This window comes from Coenobita brevimanus, chromosome 104 (genome assembly GCF_032717465.1).
Source record: "Coenobita brevimanus isolate Jiangsu-jjx chromosome 104, ASM3271746v2, whole genome shotgun sequence".
In the NCBI taxonomy this organism is placed as follows: domain Eukaryota; kingdom Metazoa; phylum Arthropoda; class Malacostraca; order Decapoda; family Coenobitidae; genus Coenobita; species Coenobita brevimanus.
The window spans coordinates 11737014-11751220 of record NC_137057.1 but is presented as its reverse complement, the minus strand read 5'-3'; positions in this window follow the sequence as shown (position 1 = coordinate 11751220).

Below are 14207 nucleotides of genomic sequence, written 5' to 3'. Positions count from 1 at the left end.
CTCACCACTGGTGTTTTGGGTTATGATAATAATAGTAATGATAATAGTATTAATAATAATAATAATAATAATAATAATAATAATAATAAATAGAAGAATGTAGTGGTCAGAAACAGGTACTGATCTCAACCAATGAGAATATTGCTGAACGTATGTTTTGTTGTAGTAACTCAAAATTTTTTCAAACTTTCACCAAAATGTATACACACCTGGTCCAGGACCAGGCAAAATTTCTAGGGCCATGAAGGGCCTCGTCCATGTCTTGTTTTTCCATGTATCTAAGAGATATTGAAAATTGTTGAATAGTGGCGTGGCCAAAGTATCGTTAAGTCATGGGTGAATGACCTTCATTTTTTTTCCACACAAATGTCTGGAAAATAATGTTATCACTGTAATTCATTCCATGTCCATGTATCTATAACAGTACTGAAGTAAATTGAGGTTGAAAATTTATTATCTGAATACATTTTTTACCCGTGACCTTGAGAAGTAGGTGAAAGTCATTGAAATTTGGTCAGTTTTATGGGGTAAGGGTGCTGTACGTCCTTAATAAGCATGATGGAAATCAGACGAAAACTTACGGAATAGTAATAATAGTAATAACTAGGAGACTGTAACTGTGAGTGGCAGGTACTAATCTCTGCCTATGAGAATACTGTTTTTTGTAATAACTCAAAAACATTTGATCAAACTGCCACCAAAAAGAATACAGACCTGGTCCAGACACAGGCCAAACCGCTAGGGCCAAGAAGTGCCTCATTTATGATTTGGTTATTCCCGTTTGGAAGAGCAACTGAGAAGTGGGATATCCAAAATATTACCATGGCACTCATGAATGACCTTCAATTTTTTTCCAGAAAAATGTTTGGGAAAAATATTTTATAACTGGATTTCCTTCCATATCCATGTATCAATTGTAGGTTTGGAGTAAACTGATATTGAAAAATCATGACTTTAGGATATTTTTGGACTTCAGACCTTGAAAAATTGGTCAAGGTCACTTAAACTGGCCCCACTGAGGGGGGGGGGTCACCTTGAAATGGTGGAGAGACTTGAAGCGTGGCTGGCAGTGCCACCTTTTCTGGAGGCATGCCTACCTTTGTAGGGTTCGGCATCTGTCGGTCTCATGGATCAACCCTCCCCCCCTGCATCACAGGTAGAGGAGGCCTGCTGGTGAAGTTGCTTGTCCTTGCCCATCTTCCTTCTTGGATGTGGTTTTTGCTTCCCCACATGTTTGTCTTGTGTGGCTTCCTGTAATGCTTGGAAATGAGAGACCTGTGTGTTGAGCCATGCTGTACAATGTGTCCTCCAGCTAGCACCACATCTCTCTGGCCCCATATTCTGGCTAGACGGGTAGCATGGTTGGGAATGAGCAGGTAAATCGGCTGGTCACGTTGGCTAGGGTCAAGTGGGCACTGGGGGACCTGGTGGCTCCTATCATCCTGGACTCTATCTTGTGTATTAAGTCCCCCCAGGTGGTTACCTACCCTTACTCTCTCATTACCTCTGAGGTTGCCATCAGTGTTATCCCTGGCACTCCCATTGTTGGGCTCTGTGGTGGTTGAAGGGGTTGGAGAATTAAATATCTTTTGTTGTATATGGCTTTAAAAATTATAATAATGTTGACGACCTTGCATCTGTCCTGGTTATTCAGAAACACCATCTCACATTGCCACTCTTTAGCCTTACCAGGCCGCTGGGGACTATCCTCCTTTGCCCCAGCACTGAAACATGACTGGAAGGCATTCTCATCAGGTTGGTTTGGCTCTTGTTTAGGCCCAGAAGAAATGGGGCCAGAGTTGTATGCTTAATGTCTCATGCTGAAATCCTTTGTGGACAGATCAGTGCTGGATATTGATATTTTCTGTTTACACTGTGCCATTGTTTCAGCTTGTGGCTAGGAACTTAAAATCTCTTCTCAGGGGGATGGAGCCATCATTATTGATGTGTCCTCCGAAAAAGAGAGCTTCCTAGTACTGGCTCTAGTTTCTGCTTCTGGTGCAAATGTTTCATGCATTCCCCATGCTACCTTTAACTGATATAAGGGTGTCAGATTCTCCCTTCACCTTCTCTGTTACTCAGATTCACGGCCATTGATGGAACTGTTGTCTCCTGGTGTGATGATTGCTGAGCACCTGCATAAAAAAATAGGTGGTATTCTGATCCTAACTCAGGTCTTGTTCCTCACATTTGACAAGTTATCCTTGTCTGCTTCTGTGAAACTCACTTGGCTCTCACTTCCTGTGAAGCCGTATGTGTCAACATTAACCTCCGTCTGCCGGGTAACATCTATACACAGTCCAATCTGGCTGCCACGGGGTTGCCACAGGGCCGCCACGTAGCAGCGATATATGCAAGCATCTTCCCATCACCATTTGAACCCATGACCATTTTCTCTCATTACCATAGGATAGGAAGGTACCAAAGGTACCCCACGGATGAACGATTCAGTGCGGAGTGATGCCTTTCTCAGCCTCCTCGTCTGATTCTGTCCCCTCATCCGACAGGCTCATTGCACAATCGACCCCCCAAAAAGTTCAGCCCTTACTACCAGGGAAAGGGCTTAGTGACAGTGCCATATGTCATGCCCTGGAGGAAACTGTCTTCCCTTAGTATGAGTGGTGAGACTTCCTCCGAAGCAGGCTGAAGCTATTATACCATGTGGAAAGTGAAGCGTTGCTCCCTCAACCCCTGATCTGCCGTGAGATGCCTGAAAGACCTCTCAAATTGCTACAGGAGGAGGGCAGGGCCTATGACAGTGACGGCTTCACTTCAGAGGAAGAGATAGATGACCCTGGTCACCGAGAAAGCGAGGGAGATGGTAATGGTCATCTCAATAAATGTCGCTGCCACATCTCACCACCAATCTTGCTACGAATTTGTCATAATCTCTCCCTCCAACGTCCCTCATCACCACAAGCCAGCACATGTGGAAAGTTCCACTCTGCCCCCACATGGTGAGACTGGGCTGCAAGCATTTCCCCAGGGAAGCCCCACATCAAATGAATCATCAACTCCCTTAGTCCCCCACTTCTGCCTCTCCTCCCCCTTTCCCCCTTGCCTGTGACTGTCCTTGTGGGCGTGGGCATGTATGTGATTTGAAACTACGTGCTGGCCAAAAATCATGGCCAAAGATCCCAGGTACTGGGGAAGTGGATGCCTTTGTGATAGGAGGGGGCAGGATTCGAGCCAATTGTGCCTGCCTTTGATGCAGAAGGGACAAGTGTGGAGTTTGGAGAGTTGTTGCCTGGACACAGGACTATGATGTCATTTTTCATGGCCATCTTTACCACTGTGATTATGGGGTACCTGGTCACTGAAATAAACTACCACCAGGCTATCCATGTGCACTGGCTGCATGTTTCGGCCAGTGAGAGTACTATAATATAGGATTTGGTTCCAGTGGAGGTGGGGGAGTTGTGTGTGTGGCTCGCTTTGACCATGATGATGGCCCATGTGAGAAAACATGTGCTTCATGATTATTGGTCGATAGACGACCTTGTGGGCACACCTGTCTTTGGGAAATATATGGCCCACGATAGGTACCTGTCCATTTTACGGTTCGTGCACTTCAACAGGAATTATTGGCTAGCACCCAATGACAGATTATGGATAATAAGGCTCATCCTGACCATGCTCAAGAAGTCGTTTGCAAGGCTTTTCTGACCATTTCAGAAAATGGTTATCGACGAGTTGCTTTGTGTTGTTCCAGGGCCATTCAACATTTAATCAGTATGTGCCCTCAAAGCATCACCATTTTGGACTGAAGCTCTTTGTCCTATGTGACTGAAAAACTGGATATGTGCTTGATGTATTAGTATAGTCAGCTACAGAGGTTGATATGCCTAGTGATGATCCACATGGTTTCTCTGCATCAGTTGTAAAAGTGTTCATGGATAGGTATTTCAACAGGCACCACATCTCGTACATTGATACCTATTACACATCCCCTACATTGACCAAGTATTTACTTGAACATGGTACAGGGTCCTGTGGAATCATCCATGCCAGTAGAGAGCATTTTCCATCTTAAAAAAAAAAAAAAAAAAAAAAAAAAAAACAGAGAAAGGTGCCCTTATAACCGGGAAATGTGATAACATGTTAGCCCATATATGGGACACAAGCGCAAGGTAGACATGCTGACCACAGTTCATAAAGGGGTTATGGAGGACACAGGCAAGACAGACTTCAGGACAAGGGAACCCTTATTCAAGCCTGATGCTGTCAATGACTACAACATTAACATGCAGCTCGCTGATAAGTCTGGCATGCTGATTGGGGAAGTTGATTGCCTCCATAAATCCTGCCGATGGTACAACAAGGTGTTTTTACACCTTCTTGATATCACTGTCCTGAACAGTTAAATACTGTACTTTTCAAGCAGGTTTGGTGAAGGACTTCCTCTACGAGAATTCGCAGCTAGCATGCGAGCTCCTTGCATAGTAAGCAACTGCATAGTTGACAGTTGGGAGGCAGGGGATGTACCAGGCGGCGATGGTAGACACCCTGAGCAGTGCTCAGTATTCTTAGCGTCACCGTCTTGTCACCATAAGCTGTACACCCGCAGGTCTTACAGCCTACAGGCACTGCCACGTATGCAGCAAGACAAAACACCACCCCCCACAGGGAAGGAAATCCCCTACCAATCTGAGGAATGCAAAGTCCCACTATGCCTTAAATTCTTCTGCCAGTATCACTCTCAACGTGATTGCTGAGAAGGTGTATGGGAAACCGTACAAAGTGAGCAGGTGTGCACAAGTGTTTGTGTGTGTGTGTGTGTGTGTGTGTGTGTGTGTGTGTGTTTATAAGATCAGTAATAATAAATTTGTTATTTTAATATGTGATGCAATGCTTGAGAATCTTTTAAGTAACCCTAGCTGATGTACGAAAAAAAAAAAAAGTGCACGTAGGATAATGACTTCATTGGGTAGAACTACAGTTTTTACATACTTACTCTTGAAATATTTGTGAAGATGAGATACGAAGCATATTTGTGAGCTTAAGTACAAATATTATAAGTTGTGTATACATGGTCAAGAAAATATCCGATGATATCCAAAATGATCAATATGGCTTGTTTAGTATTTGAAAATTTGATTTATCATCTGAATATACATCCAGTAACAATATCAACCATCAGTTGTCGTAAGAAACCTATCTGTGACATACTTATGTAAGCATGTTTGACAAGGGGGAAAAAATCATCAAACTTTTCTAGAGTCCATCATCCGTGGCGTCAAATTGTATCGGGCCAAATGTGCACCGACACTTTTTTTTTTATCGTGTGTAGAACTTAAGTAATATTTTCACAATGCCTGAGAAGAGTACAAACAAGCCAAAATTTACATACAAGATTATACCTCACTCAACCGTACTGAGTCCAATATGCTGAGCAATGCTTATTTCATGTGAGAGTACAAAAAAAGCCAAAATTTACAGACAAGTGTATGTTTCATTCTCAACAGTACTGCATGCAATACGCTGAGCGATGATTTTTTCAGGTGCAATAAACTGTAATTGTGATATGAAGTACAATATGAGTGCTGCTCAACATAAGTTGTAGGATAAGTATTATAACTGATGCCTGAAAACAGTAATGAAAAGCACACAACATAAGTTTTCCCACACACCTTCAGGGCATAGTGCCACTCTGTTGCAGCTGGAAAACCAATGTCGAGCCATATGCACAGGTGATGACTCATCTTTATGACGGTGCATAAGGAAAAGTGGAATGAAGAGTGGAAAAGTTTAGGTGTTTGCAAAGGAAGGCTGCTCAATGTTACAATTACCACTCCTGTCAGTCCTGCCAACGCTGGCCAGGCTCGCCAAGGCCAGTGCCAGCAGTGCACGTTTGGAGACTCCCCATCAGAACACCGAAAAACACTGATCTACTCATTCTTATTCATCGACGGGAAAACCTGGTGACCTGCTGATGGTTTCATTTGCAAGAAGAAGAGTTGGTGTGTTATATGGTTCTAAAATTATTTCTCTAACAATTATATTTGCCAGACATTAAGGTTTGGAAAAGAGCTATTTGGCCAAAAATACCCATACTGTTAGCATGCCAGGCTCAAAAAGAGGCCGGCATTTAGGGGTTAAAGTGATATTTCTAATGTCATGGGCATGGACACAAGCACCATTTGCTGCCTTTCACAGGGTGGTCTTCCTGGTGTCTGTGTGTCCTGTGGTGAAGCAAGCCATTCTGATGACTCTCCTGGACCCCTTAAATGCTATCACAGTGGGGATTGCCATGCTGTATCTTCTCGAATCTGTCCACGCTACTGTCTGGTGAAAGAGATTTTAACCATTCATATGCATGAGAAGGTTTCATTTCCTGAAGCTTCTTTTAGCCTAGGGTTAATTATGCTTCTGCCCTTTCTGGAGTACCTGTGCAACATTCTTTGTCTCATAAGTTGTTCCAACCCATTCCAGGGCCCACTTTTCCATCTGGTGATTAGTCGAAAGGTGTCCTCGAGACAGTACTGGAGGTAAGACTTGTCTTTGATCACTCTCTTTTCAGATTGTTTCTGCCCCCACACTGATAGCAGAGGGTTTGCCCACTTCCTTGGTGGTGGCAGATGTCCACACTGATGTGTCTCCTTGTCCTTCCTTGTCCAGCATACATGAAGTTCCATTCGCACCTGGTATGCATCAATGTGAATCTTCAGAGTCCTTTGAGCCTGAGGACCATTTCACAGTTCTGGAACCTTCGGAGGACTTCTCTGCTATTCCCTTTGTCATGGAGTCACTGGAGCCTTGGCAGGTGCAGGGTGAAGTTGGTGTTTCGCCAGTCATCCAGCTCCCACTTGGGGATGGAGTTGCATGGACGTTGGTATTTCTTTTCTACTACATAGGATATCAGCCTCACAGGATTCAGGTTCTGTGAACTCTGCTTCTACGTTTGATGCTTCTGGTGATGGCACTGGCTGACCTTCCCCTAGATCGACCCCTAAGTGGCCTTCCAAGCAACCAATTCACCATGCTCAGACGACGAGTGTTATAAAACTTCCTTCATCTTAGTCCTCACGTTTGCTTTTCAAATGGTCGGCACAGTGTGCTGGTTCCTGGTGCTTTGTCGTCCTAATCATCAACCCAAACCTACTCTTTTGTCAGAGGTAGTGCAGTCCTGCACCTCTAAGGGTTTGAAGTAATCAGCTATGCTTCGTCCAGTAAACGTTGCTTTGAAGTGGAACTGCAGTGGTGAGAGTCAATTGGGAGGACCTTCAACTTCTCCTGTCTGAGTTTCACCCATTCTGTATCTACCTTCTGGAAACTATTGTTGGAGACAGGCCTCTTCCTGCTCCTAGAGGGTATACAGCTTTCTACTCACCACATCATTTAGACTGTGGTTCTCGAGGTGGTTGTGCTATTCTGTGATCCACAGATATCCCATTCACTTCTTTTTATGTACAGTCCCCTTTACAGGATGCGGCCGTTCAGTTACACCTGGAGAGGACCCACAAAATCTCTACCTGTCTCAGTTGTTGATATTGATCACCTTATACATCAAATTCCTAGGCCACTTGTTCTCCTAGGTGGCCAGGTATCATGTTTTGTGGGGTGATACTCTATGTAGCTCCCATGGTGATCTGGCATCTTTGATTAAGAATTTGATCACGGTTCTTCCGACTACTGGCGGGATGATACATTATTGTGTACAAAATAGTACTTTATCTGTTATTGCACTTACTTTCATCTCCCTTGATTGTTCATTTGACTTTTCTTGTCAGAGTTTGCCTGACTTCCACGGAAGTGATATTTACCCTATTGTGATTAAACCAAGCAACGCTGTGCCGGTGGTCCTTGTCCATTGCTGGTGTTTGGATAAGGCTGGCTGGGCAGAGTTAGTAGAATGTTGTTATTTTGACTACAGTGTTCCTGACTTTTAGTGTTGATGATGTAGAACAGTATCTACTGTATATCAGGTTAGTTTTTCAGCTATTCCTCGAACGTCGGGAAGGTTTTGCATGAGACTTGTACCTTGGTGGAATGAGGAATGTGCTTTGGCCGGAAGTGTGTACAAAGCTGGCAGTAGGTGATAGGGGAAAATTAAAGATGTTGGCTTTTAAAAAATTCTGATTAACCCTTAATAGGAAGAGTGGGCAAGTTCCTACCCCACACTAGGACATCATTTCATGTTTCATCATGAACTATGGCTGACAGCAACTGGCCATTATTGACTTTGTCAGTGCCAGTGAGTGACCAGGTGTGGTGGTGAGATCATGTCGCTTCCTGGTCTGTGTTGGTGAATATCTGAAGTTCACAGTGGGACAGGATACACTCCCTGTACCTATAGCGTCCTGTACAGTGGGGCAGGATGTATGCCTTAATTATAATAATGGAACAATATAACCTAACCTAATAAAATATAATATAATGATATAACAATATAATAAAGTACAAAAATAATCATAATGTAAAAATTATAACATGAATATACGATAAAATAATACAAAAAAAGGTAATTTTCAATTTCCCCATTCCAAGAATGTAAGAGGGTTACGCAGATTTCCCTCCTACCATGTGAAGTCTTGTGTATTTGCCTTAGGTTCGTTCTACCAGGTAGAATTTATTTCATTATCTTCATTAACCGGTTTCAAAATTTTCAATTTTTTCAAAGTAATTAATTTCTTTTGAAGGGAAAGTAAGGAATTTTGTCATCAAATTTTTTTTTTCATGTTAATCACACATACTGTATATTGCTAAAGAGTACCCATGTGTATTTTGTTGATTAAAAATTAAGTTTGGCGTTATTATTCATTTTTTTCCTCCTGGGGTATCATGTACTTCCTATAACTACAATGTTACATATTTACCCATATTCCTGTTAAGAGTGAAAGTTCGTGCCCGTTATTGGTGGGTTCTGAAAAACTCACATCGCACCTCATGGGGAACCCACGTATCTTGTGACACCTCATCCACTCCTTTACCACTGATCTGGAAGAAACTGAGGATAATGACGGGCAAGTATTCACCTTCTTAAACTCCAGGGATCTTCTGTATCCAATGCCTTTGAGATAGGATCGGCCCTTTCACACACTGGTGTAGTGTTTCTAAATCAGATCCCATCAAGCCATTAAACTGTTTTCAGGTACTTCTTTTTTTATGTAAATGGAGGAGACCCTTATAATTCTTTCTTCACTTTATGTGAATTGCATGATGCTCTCCCGCAGTGTAGTGACTCTTCCTGGACCTGATGACATTCCCTATGCTATGATTCACCATTTACCATACGATTATCTATTTTCATTAAATTTTTATAACAGTAGTGGGACGAAAGTATAATCTCCAGTAATTGGAAGATGGGCATAGTCCTCGTATTTCCTAACTCAGGTAAAGATCATTCTACTGTTACTGATTATCGTCCAGTTTGTTTGACGTAATGATTGCAATCTGTTAGAGGAAATGGTTATTGTGAGGCTCGTTTCGTATCTAGAGGAAAATATTTTCTTCACCATGACAAAGTGGGTTTCGTAGAATGCAATGTACATCAGGCAACCTCGTCAGACTTGAATCAGCAATATGTGAGGCTTTTACATCTCGACAGCATCTTGTGGCTGTGTTCTTTGATCTAGAAAAATACCGTACATGATTAGGCATAGCACCATGGTGTTCTAAATCAGCTTCATAATTCTGAGATGCGTGGCCACCTACCATTATTCCTTAGCGAATTCTTGTCAGATCGCAAGTTTCAAGTCCATGTGGGCTATTCACTCTCTGTTCTTCGAGTTCAGGAGGAGGATGTTCCACAGGAGAGTGTTGTCAGTGTTCCTTTATTTGCTGTTGCCATGAATAGCATAATAGGTTCCCTCTCTGAGAGGATCTCTTTCTCCCTCTATTTGGATGACCTAGTGGTATGGTGTGCTGGATCCTTGATGTGTGCAGTTGAGAGGAGAATGCAACTTGCAATGGACAGGGTAGTCAGCTGGGCAGTGCGGAGAGGTTCTCGTTTTTCTTCAAACAAGACCATTGCAATGCATTTTTGTAGAATAATAAGGGTTCACCCAGACCCTGATTTATTTCTAGGTCAGCGCTGGCTACAATGCCTGGAGGAGAATATGTTTTTTTGCTTAACATTTGACTGTCGACTTAACTGGGTTTCGCATTTGAAACGTCTAAGAGTATCTTGTTTGCCGGCAGTGAGTTTGTTGAGGCTACTATCTCATACTTCGTGGGGTGCTGGAGAGAAGACACTCCTACACCTGTATCAAGCCTTAGTGGGATCTACACATGCCTACGGTTGCGAGATGTATTCCTCTGCTGCTGGGCTGCAGCGTCTTATTCTCGATTTTTGCTTAATGCTGGTTTGTGTCTTCCTAGTGATGATTCCAAATCATCCCCAACTCCTAGTTTTTCATCGAGGCTGGCGTGCCTCCCATAGATCTACATCACAAGCCACTAATCATTCAAAGATGGAACTGCGTGAGACATAAAGCCAGCCTCACTCACCTCTGTTTGTGTGTCACAAGCCATTATTTCAATATTTCGATTGCATCCTCTCACTCCATATCCTATTGGCTACAGACTCAGGCAGATTATGGGGGATATAGGTCTGTCTTCAGAGCCTGTCTGTCCTGTCTGACTCCTAAGGATCGTTCTATGGTTCCCTCCGTAGGTGCAAGTGTGCAGAAATATCTATTTTTACTGCAGAACTAACTGCTGTTGTTTTAGCTTTTCAGCTTGTTTTAACACATGAGAAGGCTTCTTGTACGATTTTAGTGCTTCTCTAAGTGCCTTTTTCGCTTTTTCTGATACAGAGGCATGGTAAGCTTGTCCAATTTCGTTGGGTTCCCTCGCATGTTGGTGTGGGAGCAATGAGAGGGTGGATACATTGGCTAAAGCTGTATCTTCATGACGGTCCCCTACCAACTACCCGCTTCCTGCTTCCGATATGATGCCTTCCTTGAAGTGTGCAATACGTGCTTGTTGGCAGAGAGTGTGATGCTGTTGCTCATAACATATTAAAGGAAATTTTTCAGAAGGTAGTTTTGCTGAGGGTTCTCTCCTCCATGCCTCAGTGATTGGAGGTGTCTGCTGTCCAGCTTCACATTGGGCACTCACAGCTTACTCATTGATTCCTGATGTGTGGTGGGACTCAGCCGTATTGTGATGATTGCCTTGTTCCCCTTAATGTCCATCAATTGCTGTCTGGGGGAAATGCGTCAGAAATTCCTCCATTGGTATTGGGGGGCGGATGGTTCCTACTGCCTGTCCTTGATGCATGGAGGAACAATGACTATTTCACTCTTGTTATTAGGATTCTTGAGGAACCAGGCTTCCTACCACTTTTATAGGTAATTGATATTTCCTAAATTATTCTGTTTTCATTTTAAGTATTTTATTTCTACAAGAGGATATCAACTTTGTTTTGGCATGTTTTTTTTTTTTTTTTTTTTTGGGGGGGGCATCTTTCACCCTGTTGTCCAGTGGCATACTACCCTGGCAGTTGCTCTACCAGTTGTTTTTTATTATATTTAAAAATCAGTGTAATAGGGCGATGGTGTCGCACACCCGAAAGCACTAATGTCTCCCCCCTAGTAGCCGGAGTCGCGGCCAGTGAGCAACCAGGCGATCAAACATCCCAAATCCACCTCCCTGACCCCAGCCCCAGTGCAAACGTTGTTGGATAGATGTGGAACGGCCAAAGCTGGTGATGTTATAATGTGACATGATTGTTTTTATAGAGAATCAAAACTAGTAGGGGTATGTATATAAAGGTATTTAAAGTATGTGCTGTTATCCGCAACATATGAGAAAGGCAAGAAAATGAAAGAAGACCTACACTGCTACGTTCTATATGTTACAGTTAAGTATAGTATAGTGGACTACATATGTTGAGAGATATGATGTCTTTTCTCATCCATACCCACTATCTCCTCCACCACCTTTCTCTCTGAGCTCCCGTCTCCACCAAACGTCTCTCCTACCCTCTCCTACCCTTGGTAACCAACATAAACTAAGATAGTAATGATGTGATCCGCCAGGTATTGGTCATATTAATATTATCATACACCTCCTCGGTATACCTGCCAGGTAGGTCATCCTGCTGTAAGCTGTTAAGTGACGTACCCGCTGCAGGTTGGACCTTGTATTACAAGGGCATATTGTTGTTTATCGTCAACACAGTTTGTGTGGTGTTGGACGTCCATTAATTCATGTTAAAGTGTCAGTTTAAGCCTTACGTTATAAACACAAATGGTTTATGTTCCTGCCATTATTGAATGAACTGAACAAATCAAGAATCGTCTCTGACGAACCACACTCTCTGCTTTAACGAAAATATTCCGACCTCTTGTTACAAGTGACACAATATCATTATGCATACGACTGACCCACATTCAGTCGTATACATAATGATACTGTGTCACTGTTGTGAAAAGAAGTCGAACTATTTTCGTTAAAGCAGAGAGTTTGTAGTTCGTCAGAGCCCATCCCTGATTCGTTCCTTTCGTTCAGTAATGACATTTAGGCCTTATATGTTTATAATGTAAGGCCTGAATTCCCACGTTTATATGAATTAATGGATGTCCAAAAACCACACAACCTGTGTCAGCGATAAACAACCTATGTCCTTGTAACACAAGGTCCAACTTCCAGTGGGTATGTCACGAAACAGCTTACAACAGGATGAAATAGCTGGCAGGTAACCCGAAATATTGTATGTTGTTGATTTGTTTGTGTTTAATACAGAGGTGTATGATAATATTATTATGGTCAATACCTGAAGGATGATTTCGTCATTATCTCAGTTTATGTCGGTTAACAATGGGCGGGAGTGGAAGACGAGAGGTTGAGAGAGACATTCAGTAGAGACAAAACCCAGAGAGAAGGGTGGTGGAGGCGGGGGCGAGAATGAATGAGAAAAGACATCATATCTTTCACCAGATCTTGTCCACGATACTATACGTATTTGTCCACCATACTGTACGATATAGGACGTAAGTATATAGATAATAACAGTACATTGTAGGTCTTTCATTTTCGTGCCTTTCTCATATGTTGCGGATAACAGCACATACTTTAAATGCCTTTATATACTTACCCCTACTGGTTTTGCTTGTCTATAAAAACAATCACGTCACATCATCAGCTTTGGCCATTCCACATCTATCCCACAACGTTTACACGGGCTGGGTCGGAGATGTGGGTGTGGGGTGTTCGATCGCCAGGTCACTCACTGGCCGCTACTCCGGCTACTAGGGGGGAGAAATTAGTGCTTTCGGGTGTATATCTTCAATGCGTATGATGATATTCGGTGAAGAAAAAAGATGGAATAATAATAATAATAATAATCATAATAATAATATTCCATCCATCTATCCATCCATCATCCAATCCTATCTTACCCCATGAGGAGAGTAGGAGCCCGGGGCTACGCTATGTTGGTCCTGCCATTTAAGCTGAGAGTGACCAGCCTCACTCATCACTGAGTGGCATTACGTGAACAATAACCCTAACCACCCCTTGGATATAAACCTTCATCGGCTCAATCCGATTGGAGCACAATAATTACCCACTAAACCACCGGGCGCCATAATTTGGTTTATGGTTACCACCGAGCGTAGTCAATGGTTTCTTGGTGTACAGGAAACCATTTGGCTTGTCACTCAGTGTAGAGTCACCCACAGGCAGAAGAGGAGGAAAGAATGAAGGAAAGAAAGACAAAAAAGGGAGTGTAAAGTCACCCGTAGGCAGAAGGACGAGGAAAGAATGAAGTAAAGAAAGACAGAAGAGGAAGGAAAGGAGGGAGAAGAGGAAAGAACAGATACCCGAGAGCAGCACTACATGGAGTGAGTGAATGGTGAGTGCCCCCACCTACCACCAATAAATGTGAGTTGCTTGCAATAATATATATATATATATATATGTTACAGGCAGACTGAGAAATCAGTAATTTCGTGAAATACTAGTCAGTTCGTAAAAAGAGTCTAAACTAGGATGGGTTAATTTAGGTTAGGTTAATTTAGGCTGCGGTTAGGTCACGTTGGGATAATATAGGTTAAGATTAGGTTAGGTTAGATGAGGTTACGCAGAGTCAGGTTAGGTTAGGTTAGGTTAATTTAGATGAAAGCTTAACGTAACTCACGTTCATCGAAATTAACCTAATCTAACCTAACCTCACCCAACCAAACCTAGCCTCACCTAACCTAAACTTAACCTAGATTATCCCAGCCTAACCTAACCTCAGCCTAGATTAACCTAACCTA